Source organism: Palaemon carinicauda, chromosome 2, assembly GCF_036898095.1.
Source record: "Palaemon carinicauda isolate YSFRI2023 chromosome 2, ASM3689809v2, whole genome shotgun sequence".
NCBI classification, from domain to species: Eukaryota; Metazoa; Arthropoda; class Malacostraca; order Decapoda; family Palaemonidae; genus Palaemon; species Palaemon carinicauda.
Genome location: NC_090726.1, coordinates 88,466,554 through 88,481,553, shown reverse-complemented (window position 1 = coordinate 88,481,553; position 15,000 = coordinate 88,466,554). Strand labels below are relative to the sequence as shown.

Here is a 15,000-nt window from a genome sequence, read left to right as displayed (position 1 = left end):
TAGATAGTCTTGGTCACTTAGAAGTTCTACCCAGTGCATCTTGAGATTCTTTGGGAATGAATTGAAACAGTGAAGAATCTACTTCAAATTCAAAGTTGGTTGGAGTTTCTTTATGAATGAGTGTTCCAAACCTCACTGTTTACTGTTCACGGGTACTTCATAGAAGCTGCTGGTAGTAGGGAAATGCAAGCATGTCTGTATTACCTTATATCTAGTAACAGTGAGGAAACAAGTAGGCATCGCTATACTGGATAGTAGAACAACTATAAACTCTAAAAATCAAACATTAGCATTGATCAGTTAAGCAAAGAAAATCAGGTTCTTGCATATGCATGGTCGCTGTATCCGTTAGGGTGGCTAGAGTTTTCAAATTGATGGGGAGGACCAAACTGTGACATGTTTGCAACATCTCTAAACAAAAGCAAATTACTAATTTCATTAGTTCTGGATTCTTCATCATGGACATTATGAACATAGGGTAAGTATAGAAATAACTAATTTTATTATTACTAGAATTGCATTTTTAAGGTTTTTTCAGATGGACAAAAAAATTCCAGATGTCTCTCTCTCTCTCTCTCTCTCTCTCTCTCTCTCTCTCTCTCTCTCTCTCTCTCTCTCTCTCTCTCTCTCTCTCTCTCTCTCTCTCTCTCTCTCTCTCAAAAATAGGCGTAGAAATTCCTAAATTGCTATTTTTTTATATTTTACAAGAATTTTGTTCCCATATTAACAAACCTTTCGTGATTTATGTGGAATATGCTTTCGGCGGAGCAGGAAGGTAGCCCTTAGATTTAAAGTTCAAGGTAGCAACCCTCCTTAACCTTGGATAGGTACGCTCCTCGGACACCCCTTTAAGGGTATACTCGGACGCGAACGACCCCGACGCCAAAAAAAATTCTTGAAAAATCAGTTTTTGCAGTAACCTCTTTTTTTCTTTTGCCAAAAAAAAACTTCAATGAATGCTTAAAACAACTGTAAAGATAAATACTTCTCATCTGCAGAAAAACTATTTATTATAAATATTTTAAAAAATTAAGTAGAAAGAAAAAAGACCTGACATAAAAATTCATAAAAAAAAAGTTTATACATATATACACAAATCCTTTTAGGAATTGATTCTTGAATGTTTAGGACACATCTTGATGTATTTTGGATGAAGTCAGACCCATGGAGGTGAAGATCTGAAATGAAAAAAAAAAGGGTAACTTTTTTGGCCAAAAAAATTTGTCCAAATTTCATGAATTTTTTTTGGGTACCCAAATGAAATAGGAAGTGGCTAATTTTTTTAGGGAATAAACATATGTTATCCTAAAATAGAAATATGTAAAAAAAATCTTCATTATTTTGTAAATTACATTTATATCAGGGGCCATATCTAAAGGTAATTTTTTGAGTACTTAGAAATTTCGTAAAAAAATACATATATTTAATATATAATATATTTATGCAGGTAAAAATATACCAAAATATCACAAATTCTATAGGGAACAAGAATATATATAGATAGGGCAACTTACGCTTCGGATATGTCCACAAAATGGCCGCCAGCCACACTGACTCAGACTCCCTAATCTGCCACTTGAAATGTAGGAAGGGTATGTCAGTTTCAAGGTGTTATTTACTAATCTAATTATTATTGGATATGCATAAAAATTGTATGGTGGGTTGCTGGATAATTGTCGATTATTTTACGACTATAAAATTAAAATTCTGACCCAAAAACAATTTTTTGAAGGGAAATAAAATCGAAAAAAAAACAAAAATGTGAAACAGTATAATATTTTAGCTAAAAAAATTTGATATTCAATCAAAAAAGAAGTAAACAAAATTTTCCGACAAATAAACATCTAGAGGAATCATTACTCTGTGATAGTTCCTTAGTACGTAGTAATTTTGAAAGAAATGGGAAAAAACGAAAAAAAGGCAATCACCGGAAAATCGAACACATACCTATATATACGCCATATCTGGCTAAAAAAAAGATAGGCATGGGTAGCCAGATCATCTAGAAACACTTTCCAACACTATAAAAATATAAGTTTTGCGACACTACTTGCCAATTCCTTACGGTAACATGACTAAGCAAAAAAATGCAAAACAAATAAAAAGGGGCACTCGCGGAAAAATGGCTAACATTCTAATATACGGCATTTCAGAAAAAAAAAATTCAGCCACGTGCTAGGCAAACCATCAAGGCACATTTTCCGACAAATAAACATCTAAATGAATCATTACTCTGTGATAGTTCCTTAGTACGTGGTAATTTTGAAAGAAATGGGAAAAAATGAAAAAATGGCAATCACAGGAAAATCGAACACATACCTATATATAAGCCATATCTGGCTAAAAAAAAAAGATAGGCATGGGTAGCCAGATCATCTAGAAACACTTTCCAACACTATAAAATTATAAGTTTTGCGACTCTACTTGCCAATTCCTTACGGTAACATGACTAAGCAAAAAAATGCAAAACAAATAAAAAGGGGCACTCGCGGAAAAATGGCCATTCTAATATACGGCATTTCAGAAAAAAAAAATTTCAGCCACGTGCTAGGCAAACCATCAAGGCACATTTTCCGACAAATAAACATATAAATGAATCATTACTCTGTGATAGTTCCTTAGTACGTAGTAATTTTGAAAGAAATGAAAAAACGAAAAAATGGCAATCACAGGAAAATCGAACACATACTTATATATACGCCATATCTGGCTAAAAATAAAATAGGCATGGGTAGCCAGATCATCTAGAAACACTTTCCAACACTATAAAAATATAAGTTTTGCGACACTACTTGCCAATTCCTTACGGTAACATGACTAAGCAAAAAAATGCAAAACAAATAAAAAGGGGCACTCGCGGAAAAATGCCCAACATTCTAATATACGGCATCTCAGATAAAAAAAAAGACATGCACGTGTTAGCCCAACCATCAAGGCACACTTTCTAACACATAAACATGAAAAAAAAAATCAATAATATACGGCAATTCCTTACTACGTAGTAAATTTTTACAAATATTGAAAAAAAAACAGAAATTGGCAACCGCAGTTAAATACCCAATATACCAATAACTACGTCGTATCTGACAAAAACAAAGTCACGCATGGGTAGCCAGATCATCTAGACACAATTTCCAACACTAAAAAAGCAAAAGTTTTACGACACTATTTGGCAATATCTTACGGAAAAATGACTTGGCAAAAAAAGGAAAAAAAATGAAAAAGGGGCACTCGCGGTAAAATGCCCAACATTCTAATATACGGCATTTCAGATAAAAAAAAAGACATGCACGTGTTAGCCCAACCATCAAGGCACACTTTCTAACACATAAACATGAAAAAAAAAAAATGAATAATATACGGCAATTCCTTACTACGTAAAAATTTTTACAAATATTGAAAAAAAACAGAAATTGGCAACCGCAGTTAAATACCCAATATACCAATAACTACGTCGTATCTGACAAAAACAAAGTCACGCATGGGTAGCCAGATCATCTAGACACTTTCCAACACTAAACAAGCAAAAGTTTTACGACACTATTTGGCAATATCTTACGGAAAAATGACTTGGCAAAAAAATGAAAAAAAAATGAAAAAGGGGCACTCGCGGTAAAATGGTCCTCGTGGTGATGAACGACATTTTAACTAAAAAAAAAATCATGCACATGGTAGCCAAACAATCCACCAAGACTTTCCACAACTGATAACCTATACAAGTTGCACCATTCTACGACAATTTCATAATACGTAATAACTTTGATAATTATGCAAATTACCTTAGAAGGGTAAACTCGGTCGCGCTCTACCCCGACGCGTCTCAGAAATCGGGGAAGGAGTACAGCTACAGCAATGCACATCTGGACACTACTAGAGCGTGTAGGGGAGACACCTCCTGCAGGTCGATCACCCACAAACTCAGTCACGGGGGTGAGTCACGTGAGAAAAACCTGTTTTTTTTTTGACGCTCGGGGTCGCGTACGACCCACCGTACCTATCCAGGGTTAACCAATAACAGTGGGTAGGTACGTGGTGGCTGGGGAGTACCCAGGCTCTTATATCTACTCACAGTTCAATGAACCACGTCACTTTTTGTTTTCGGCTGGTGGAGAGCGGACATCTCCTCTCTCTCCCTTCAAGGCTTAGGCTCAGGCTTTTATAACTATTGCCTTACGCTCATTCTTTTCTTTACAGATATGACTGTGCTTTTATTATATGCTCACGATCACCTGACGATCCATTACAGAGTAATGTGGCAGTTTTCAGATGTCGATGTTTGTCTCCGCAAATTATCGGAAGGATTCCTCTGCGCCGATTACTCGTCTAGGGGGTAACATCTCCCATTCGCGAGTTGGGTTTTTTCTTCCCCCTCGTAGGGGAGATATTTTTAATTGTCTTTGTTTTTTCTCCAGCACTTGAAACGACATCAGGGTGCAAAGTCAGTGGCTGTAACTGCTGCTTACATCTTCGCTGTCTATGAGATCTACCTACTATTCGCCCTTCCGTCGACTCCTGCTGACGACGAGTCTTCTCACCTTCTGCCGATCTCGTCGTCTCCCAACGATCCGCAATTTTTCTCTCTTTCCCTACAGGCAACTTCCGCCTGTTAAGGATTCCAAGACTACGGACGATCATCAACCTACGGCTTGCCCGCCAATTGCCAGATCGACGAACTATGTTTTCCATAACAATTACAGTGGCAAGATTCATCACTCTGTTTTCCTGGACGGTCAGGATGTCGTTCACGACAATCCAATGACGAGATCAGAATTTATTCTGTTCAATGATCTCAGAGGCGAGACTCATCAACTCAGCTTCCTGGTTGGTCAGAATGTCATTCACGACAATCCAATGATGAGTTCAGAATTTATTTTGTTCAACGACTGCGGAGGCAAGACTCACCACCTCGTCTTCCTGGTCGGTCAGGGTGTCGTTCGCAGCAGTCCGATGTTACACACCCGTCTGGACATCTTTTGTGATGATCAATGATCGCCACGGAGATCGTAGGTTATCACGATCTTGACGTTCTTCTTCTTAAAGACGAACACCAGTTTGGTTTCTCCTTCAGGGGATAACAACGGCAGTATTCTCGTTCGGGAAATCCCTTTGAGGAGAACTCGGAAACAAGCCTTGGTTTTTTCCTCAAGCAACACTTTATGTTAACGTTCAATTTGACATAAAGCTCATTGAAGGGAAACAGAGTGCTGCCCGGAGGTTTGCCAGCAGGTGTGAGAAATTCTCCTTCTGTGAGAGAGACTCTACAAAAATCATGAGCACAATTGTGCTCACGCTCAAGATCGTGTGTTAAACACTCACGAAAGCGAGCTCTCGCGCTCGTGATTTCAATCACGAACATCTTGTGGTCACGATCACGAGCTAAATGCTGGGGGTCGCGAGCGAGATGCTTAGGATAGCACACACGTTCACAATCACAAGCGAGACACTTGCGACCACAATTGCAATACCAGTCTCGACACAACCTATGAGAATGTTCACGATCACGAGCTACACTCTCGTGATCACAAGCAAGACGCTTACTATAGTGCTCAAGCTCACACTCGTGACCACGATTGTGACACTAGTCTACACAACCCTTGAGGACACTCATGATCGCAAGCGAGATTCTCGCTCTCACGAGCGTGGTTACATGCTTACGGTCACAAGCAAGATGCGCGTGAGCACAATGGTGATGCTAGTCTCTACAACCCTTGAGGATAGTCACGCGATCACTAGCAAGACGCTCACGAGCGTGAGTTGCACGCTCACAGTCACAACTCTTATGGTCACGATGACGAGCGAGGCGCTAACGCTCACCATTGTAAGTTTCACGCTCAAGCACAACGCTCGTGATCACAATCGCGACCATGAGTTACACGCCCACAGTCATGAGCGAGACGTTCGTGACCGCGATCGCGGGCATGATTGTGAGTTGCTCACTCACAGTCACGAGCGTCTCCTGAGCGTCTTGTGATAAAGATCACGAGCAACAGCCTCATGATCACGAACGAGAAGCGCACGATCATGAGCTATAAGCCTTTATCCTGGGCTAGACGCCCTCGACCAAGAACTAAGCTCAAAATCAAGAATTATAAGTTCACAAGATAGATGTTCACGATCACGAGCACAAGCTAGACTCTCTTGATAACAGGCACAAGCCAGATACTAAACCATAAGCTGGCACTCAAGATTGTGAATTAAATGCTCACGATCATGAGCTAAACGCTCACGCTCGCAAGCTACACGCTCACGATCACGAGCTACACACTCATTTGCTACACGCTCACGATCACGAGCTACACAATCACGATCAGGAGCTAGATAGCCACACTCACAAGCAAGATGCTCACGCTTTTGTATAAGACGCTCATGCTCACGAGCGAGACTCGTGCGAAACGCTCATGATCTTGTGCGAGGTGCTCGCATTCATGAATAAGAAGCTCTTGTGGGAGACTCATGCTCACGAGTAAGATGCTCATGCTTTCTTGTGAGGCACTCGCATGGGAGATGTTCTCTCTCAGGAAGAGGACTCTCACAAACTCGCACGAGGCACTTATGATCATGAACACAGACACGAGCGAAAGCTGCCAGTCGTTGTTTTTATGTTCAACAGCTAGTCGTTCGTTATTTTACACGACGGTAGCTCGTCATTTTCACTTAATTGCCTGACGTTCACTGGTCAAAGATTAGTGATCACTATCAACCTTCTTACTTCCTGAGAGGGATTTGCTCAAGAGAACACTCTCTCCCAGACAGCATAGTTCGTCTCTCCTCACTCTTGGACTTACACTACTTAGTTAGCCCTGCAGAGTTGATGAAATTACTGGTTTTTTTTCTTCTGGGAACCTAGAACTGCACCCTTCTTCGACGATGGGGATAATACGCCAGGGCAAGGCTCATGCCCCTTGCTTTCTGGATTATTGTTTATCTCAAACTGGGCTTCTTAGGTTCCCGAAGTTTTCTCACTGTCGGCGGAATCAGAGGGATCCGCTTCAGGGCGGCCAGGTTTATGCATTGAATCTGGCACACTCACGGTAATTCATCTCCCATGAATGTGTGTGTTTTTCCTCTACACTTCATTCCTACTACAGGAAGACTTGCGACCAAATTACCTCAGTTGCTACCTTCTTTGTTGTCCCACTATTATGGGGCTGCTCACGAGCCGACTTTGCTTTCAATAGGAACTACGCTAGTTAGACGGTCTCCTGAAGCAAATGGGATCTCAGATGTGGTAGGGGCGGCAGATCCTTTGAATCTGTTCTCCCCCTCTTAGGAAATAAAGTTCAATGCTGTGTAAGCGACAGCCATAGCAATTTACTTGCTATGATTCTGGTCGGCCCTGGATAGGTGACTGCTGACCTTTATGCCCTCGAACCTTAGTGGAAACACATTCAACCTCCATCTGCATCCGTTCTGTGGCCCATAACCGGAGCTCTTCCTTAGGCCAGAATGGTTGGGAAAGAATATATTCCTTCCTCATGGGGGATAACCCCTCCCTTGAGCTCAATATAATCGGCTCATGTCTTTTTCGCCAAGGAAAGAGAGTCCAGATTTTAGTTACAAGGATACAGTACTATCTTGTATCTTCCATCTTCCTTCAGAAAATGGGAAGCTGTCTCTATCTTCTTCCTCATGATTGGAACATCCAATCTCTAAGGAAGACGAAGGACACCGGGATACCACCGAACTTAGTCGGTCAGAAGTCTCTACTTTTAGTCTCTTCTCGTGAGACAAGCTTAACCTTCAAACCTTGTCATGCAAGGAAAGGTTTTGGATCAATCAGTTAGCCTCCTATATAGGATCAGCCCTCATCTTGAAGACCTGGGCCTACTGACTGATTTTAGAGTTTTGAACTCCTGCGAGACATCTTCCTTTTACCTCGATCCATAATTCGAGTAATCAAAGGAATGACACGAAAGTAATAGCCTATATGGATATCCGTACACTGTGTCATCACCCTGTAGAAACTTCCGCAGACCCCGTTGAATGCGACCTCCGAAGGACTAGCCGGTTCCCAGGACCTTCGGCACTTAGAATCGTCCTTCCCGTGGTTCTCTACAAGACCTGAGCAAGTAATGGGCCTAATTATAAGACTGCCAGACGAGAATTTCTTCCAAGTAGTAGATCTCCTCGTCTTCTGGATTTGAAGCTTCCCATAGAGGCATCAAAGAAAAGGGGGGAGGCCACATACAGGACCATATATCCTTAGGACTATAATCAGAGCATGAATGATAGAATCTCTTAATCCCCTATTAGGCACCATCTTCCTTTGGAAAAGTGCCTGGGAGTGGGGGCCGCGATGACAGTGATTAGTCGGTTTCACGTTCGCGGGAAAACACTTCCCACTTCCTTCTCCTACGTGGTCTCCCCTTCAGGGTATCCCGTCCACAGGTTTGGATATTATAGAATCTACTCCTTCTGCATGAGTCATCCTCCTACAGCCTCTGTTCTAGAGGTCTTTCTTCGGGAAGCGAAATGAATATCAATGACAAGCATTGATCTTCTACTTTTGCAGAAGGACTGCTGCCTCCTGTTGGATTCCCTTTAGCGAGCAATTTTATCCAAGAAAGGAATAGATGGCTTCTCCCCACTTCCTTGGAGACTTATAGTCGGACTGGTCTCATTAAGGGACTTGACTAGCACTTCGGTCTAGCCTCGTTGGCAAGACGAGTCTTGCCGAAAAGACAGGTCACATACAGTGGCACGTTTATGACTGGAGAACCCATTACAGACTTCCTTATGACTAGATACTACGTGGTGAGGGTCGAATGAAGTCGGTTTTTCCTCTTCCTAAGAGTGCTATTCTAGTCATGCACTAAAAATTGCCAACAGAGGGAATCACGCTCTTAGGCTTAGTCAACGGAAGACCTTTGCCCGTCCATCGAGCATCTCCTCCAATTGTTGCTCTCCATAGAGTTTGAACTGGTTACCCATAGTGGGGTAATACAGTCTCCTACGGGACGGGTGGCTCTAAACTGAAGATGTTCCCCTAATCCCAAAGACGTGTCTTTCCCAGTGTGACATTTGACCAAAAGAGAGACGTACCCTGTGCGTCTCCCTCAACGGCTCTCACTCACGGCAAGAAACCAAGTGACGTCCTATTTTGTTCCGGACAGCTTGAACCTCAGGTTCAAGCCCTCCAACTGGGAACCTGCCACTTCGTAATCAAAGCTGTAACACAGGTAATTACTGGAGGACATACCTTTAGGAGTGTGATTACCTAACTCCAAGGGTATAGCACATTTTGCTGACCCTGGATGGCCCAAGTGAGTACATTAGACTCTCATTTTTGAATGGGACCTTCTTGGTCATATACTCTTCATTATTTTTCCTTTTTCACACCAGTGATTATATTGAGGCCATACTTAAGGAAAACAAGGAAAGAGCTCGCTCTTTAGGTTAAGCACGCCTCGCTTACCCTAGAAAGGTCAAAGGAGGTTGTAAGGATCGCATTCGTGATGGGGACACAGGTCCTATACCAGTTACGGAATCCCTCTCCTCCTCCTCATAGAGATGACCCAGAGCTCAGAACGTTTCAGGGTAGAATCTGTCCGTGACGTTTTCAAGCAGCTCCTTTGTGACACAAATCGTGCCATTGGTACAGTGGATATGTGTTTAATCTTCAACTCACCCTACCTACAAGATGTGACCCACAGAAGACCCGATACGGTTTCTCTATTGCTACTGTGGAAGTGACACAACAAGTGTTTTAATTATACCTCAGGCTCCTTGTTGGATAAGTAGCAGAAGGTTGAAGGCATTGGCTACCCGCGGTAAGACTGGGGATGAATGAATATATGCCTGGCTCTTGTACTTTCATCATCTTCCCTCCTTTGGGGAACAGGACCATGGGTCTCTTTACAAGCTGGCTTCAACCTCTGCAGGTAATAACCACTTCCCTTGTGTAACCAAGTATGGTATATTTTTGTATACTTGTACACGTCCCCAACGCCTCCTGCGAAGTAGGCCTTAGGAAATGCCTTTTTATTTATGGTGTTCTTATGTAAACTAGGAATATTTTTACTTAAACGTTCTTATGATATCTCTCACAACTACTGTAGTTGCTCAGGCCACTATCATACTCGCTTGTATTGATAAGCGAGGTGGCAAGATTTCCACCAATTACAGTCTAATACTGTACTAGGTAAACCTGGGTCAATGACCGAGCCAGTAGTCGAACTTACCACCCTGCTAAGAGTGAGTCTTCCACATAAATAACGAAAGGGTTGTTAGTATGGGAATGAATGACAAATTCAAAGATAATTTGTATTATTTCCTAACTAATACAAACCTGTAGTTATTTATATAAATTGGCCTGCCATCACCTGTTCCCCAGTAAGTCCTGCCTGCTGTCAAATAGCAACATGGTTCATTGGTTCATTGAACCATGAGTAGATATAGGTGGCTGGGTACCCTCACACACCCTTTACCTACCCACTGTTATTGGTTAGGTTGGGTTGCCACCTCGCACTTTATATCTAATGGCTACCTTCCAGCTCTGCCAAAAACATGAATAACTACAGGTGTGTATCAGTTGAAAAATTACAAATTATCTCAGAATTTGTCATTTTACTAATAAAGGCCTTAGTGAATAGGAAAATTCAAAATACTGTACATAATTTTAGAATACTGTGATTCTATCTTTTATGTAAGATTATAGTATAGTTATGTTAAAATGCTTTATTTCCCCTTTAATAAGATGTATCTTAAAAGATTTATTCTCCATTTTTTACAGTTTTGTGATATTGATCGTATCTTAAAAGATTTATTCTCCATTTTTTGCAGTTTTGTGATATTGATAATTTAAGGAAGACATGAGGATTATTTATGAGCTATCTGCGAGCTGATGACTTCGTTTGATATCTCCCTGTATATATTGTAAGCTAAGGAAATGCTCACAAGTGGACGTGCTGCCTAGAGTCATGAGAATGATAATTCCTTCAGGACATATCCCTACAAGGAATACAGCATCCAGATTTCCAAATTCTGATCAGTTTAGACTGCATCCACCCCACCATAAAAGGTTGGACTGCTATTGGATCTTTACTGGTGCAGTGAAGCACGTGTTGTTGTAGCTTGCTTCAATATTCATTGAACAGACAGTGTAGAAAATTTTGAATTAGTATTCTTACAACAGTTTGACTAGGGTTTTTAAAGAGGTTCCAGCAGTGAAAATATGTGAGGTTTTAAGTAATAAATCGGGTTTTTATCATACTTGTAGCTGTGGAAAAACATTCATTATGTAAGTGATCTAAGTTCAGCAAAGTTCAAGTGAGCTTTAGGTGAATACTGTATCAGTTTTTTTACATGAGTCAGTGACTTGACATTTCTATGGGATCATCTCCTTTATGTGAAAATATGAAATACAATAAACTTTTGTCTGTATCAATAAAGAGAGTATGGATTTTTATTTTTTTATTCCTCCTAATTAGTTATTGGCCTACATATTGCACATCATCGTGACCAATTTTATAAATGGTTTTGATTTTCAGCAACAAAATTTTTTGTTTGTTGCTTAATAAGTAATATGTGTAAAATGATTTAAATACAAATTTTGGTAAAGGTAGACTACCTAGGAATCTATTTCAAATCTAATTTCTAATCAAAATATCTAAACACACTGGGTATCATTAACACATGCTTAATATGTTTGAATTGGACGTAATTTAGTGATGACATAATATAGGAATATTTGCAGATCCTCTGGTAATGAAATTTTTAGATATCCAACCCCAGCTGAGCTGGTGCTAGATATGGAAAATAACATTGAATTTGTCATGAGTATGTTGCAGTTCTCCATTTTATTTTCATGAAATTTTTCCTCTTACCTAGTATGGAATTAATAGAAGGGGTCACTGAAAAAGTGGTTTGTCTGTATTGTCAAATGAAGTTATATGTATAAAAAAGAAAATGAAGTAAAAACAGGTCGTCAGTAACAGTAGAGTTCTGATGCTAGCTTTTAATGGAACTTATGTTTATAAAAGATAAAATCATGATATTTCTACTTCCCAGCATTAGTAATACTTAGTTGGTCACGAATAAATTATATGAAAAACCTTTATTTAAATAAATTGTACTTGCAAAGACCTAAGTACGTATTTTAAGTGTCAATTTATTGTTTGCAAAGGTAAAGCAATAATTAAAAGCACAAAGTACCTTAGAAGAAAAGAAAGATACAAAGCTGTTGAGGCAACAAGTGACCTAAGTTACAGTTAGGAAAACTGGCTATCAAAGATGATTTGAACTACTTCCCTTCAATATAATCAATACATGCATACATTTATGGCTTGTAGGGCATCAGTGCCATCAGTGCACTTCTCATGAGTGCTCTGTATACAGTAGTAGGCATTACTTGAAAGGGTTTGTAGTGTCCCATCTGCTCTTAGCTGCTATTGTTCTCTAGCATTCTACCATAACCTCCATTCCTGCATGCTTTTTTCCATCATGCTACCCATCCTTTCAACTTTTATTTTGTAGTGCCAATGGGGGTAATTACCCCATTAGCAGTGGGCTGCTAAAGGACCTCTCCATCCCCATCATTGCGTTATGCAGCCCAAATAAAAACTAAGTTCATAACTTTACAGCATAAAGCCAATGTTTGATAAAATAAATTTTTCTCAGTTAAAGTATTAGATTGTCAACCATCTCTTTGATCATTTTAAATGCATACAATAGGATATATAATCCTAAATTTTGGGACAGTGTATTGCTGGATTGTAGTGTTTCTCATAAAAAAAGAATACCGTGTTAAACAGGAGCATTTTGAGAATAGCCCACAAGATACAAACAAACCTAACATGATACAGAGAAGTTTTTTTAAAAGCCAGGGATGTGCTTATGCTCTTGACTTCGTGAACTCTGGTCAATGCTCTTGACCTGCTTTATCTAAAATGAAATTGTGTTTTTCGTAACCTTACTCTTGACCCTGCCCGTGATGACAAGTAATTGATTGTTGTGTGGACGAGCTCCTTTTGTTCGCTTAAGGTATCGCCCTTACAGGACATAATAACATTTGATCCGTGTTATCAGTTACTTCCCGTAGACTAGCAACCCGGAGGACCCCGAACTTGGGGTCCGCTATAGCCAGATTTTAAGTCTGGGACAAAATTGAGAATAACCAGCCCCCATCCCCTTGAATGGGAGATATCCAAAGAGAGTCCATCCAACTTGCTGACCTCGTTGCAGAGACTAGGGCAAAAAGGAAGACCGTTTTGAAAGTCGTCCCAATGTGACACTTGACTCGACCATTCGTATGGAACTCCTTTTATGGAACGTAGGACTTTGAGCACGTTCCTAGGAGCTAAGATAACTCAAAGCTCCGTATGAGCATTAATAATTATGCCGAAGAGGAAGTAAGGACTCCTTTCAGTCAAAAGATCTGGCTTAAGGTTGAGTGGTAGTTTACTGTACAGTATTTATTTCTTTATTTCCTTTCCTCACTGGGCTATTTTTCCCTGTTGGAGCCCTTGGGCTTATAGCATCCTATTTTTACAACTAGGGTTGTAGCTTAGCTAGTAATAATAATAATTATAGTTTTTTGTATCCGCTACAGTACACTACACATATATTTTTTTAATGTATTCTATTTAATGTGTCACTTTATATAATGCAATACTTGTATGTGTTATGTATTTTTATTTATCTATTTACTGCAATAATTTGTAGGCCTGAAAATCACTTAAACACAAAAATAATTAAATCTTAAAAAATATGAATAGCGTATATATCGGACTGGAGAAGCTTATGATATACTGTAATAAAGGTCCTTGATATAGATTTCCATTTAATGAATTAAAGAATCCGCGATGTACTGAGCGCACGCAAATTTAAACGATGTAATGAGGGATAGCTGTGTTAAGAAATGACTTTTGGTTCAGGGGAAAATTCAGAGGACTAATCTTGTCAACTCTTTCGCTACGAGGCCGTGGATTAGCTACCGGAGCTCTGTACGAAATTTGTCATCATCGGATATGCTCGCTCATTTATCCTATAGGATTCATTTCCATGTTTATATGTTTTACTGCCGATTACAGAATATTTTCTTCCAAAATTTGCTTTATTCTCCAATGTATTTCACTCTAAACAACCAAAATGTTTTTCCATTCATTGGTAAGAGATTTTAGAATTAAAAACAAAAAATTCCGTGATCTCTAAATATTGGTAGAGCACTTTGATTTTGTGTAAAAACAAAAAAATAAATTGAAGTGATTGTTATTCTGTTATAATTCCATGATAAATAACCGTCAAAAGATGTAAAACTGCTCATTACTACTAGTGAACTTTACGTTGTACAGAAATGTAATGAAAATATCAATTTATTTCCTTTGACACAACAAATACTCTATAATTTATAATTTTAAACATCTGACTCACCCTGTAGTTATATATATAGCTTTAGTCCCTGACGTCCCGGCAGAATTTCAAAATTCGCGCCACTCCTCGATTAGGTAGCCAGGTGTACCACCGGTGCGCCCTCCAGCGAGGTACCTGGAACCATTCCAGTGATTCCTCAGATCTTCCCTGCCTCCACGCCGATGACATCGTTGGATATTTCACTCGTTAACCTGAAATTTTTCAGTTATCTTGGTGATGTACACCCAGCAACAAAACTGGTGTCACCTGGCCAGACCTGATTTGGAGAGATCATGCCCCTCTTGCCCTGAAAAGTGGCCGACGTTAAACAACCGTGACATCGTTAGGATGGTTCGAATGTGAGGAGGAGGGAAATTACCGATATCACTCAAAGAAATGCGATGAAGAGAGAGAACTTTTTTTTTTTAAGGAATGTAATCTAATATTATTTCGAAACTAATTCATCAAAAGATTTTATCATAACTTTTTATGAATTTTCCTATCCTATTTCTATATAAAATTTTCTTGAATGATATTGGAACTGACTATTCATATTAATAGAGATTTAGTTAAAATTAGTGCATGGTGCAATTTATGGGCTATGAAGTTGAATCCTAACAAAACTCAAAGTATGATTGTAAGTAGGTCAAG

The 15,000-nt window shown here is 39.6% G+C and overlaps 1 protein-coding gene across 21 annotated transcripts in view; it reads left to right on the top strand.

The window, feature by feature from the left end:
- Nucleotides 1-11,402, top strand: part of LOC137625896 (zinc finger CCCH domain-containing protein 18-like) — a 384,898-nt gene extending 373,496 nt beyond the window's left edge. For 20 of the 21 annotated variants that reach the window (XM_068356883.1, XM_068356874.1, XM_068357032.1 and 17 more), the window contains one exon: nt 10,783-11,402. The gene's annotated coding sequence lies outside the window, so the exon portion shown is untranslated. Of the gene's footprint in view, nt 1-10,732 lie in introns of all 21 variants that reach the window. The other variant, XM_068356866.1, reaches the window with a different exon arrangement.
- Nucleotides 11,403-15,000: the final 3,598 nt, after the last annotated feature.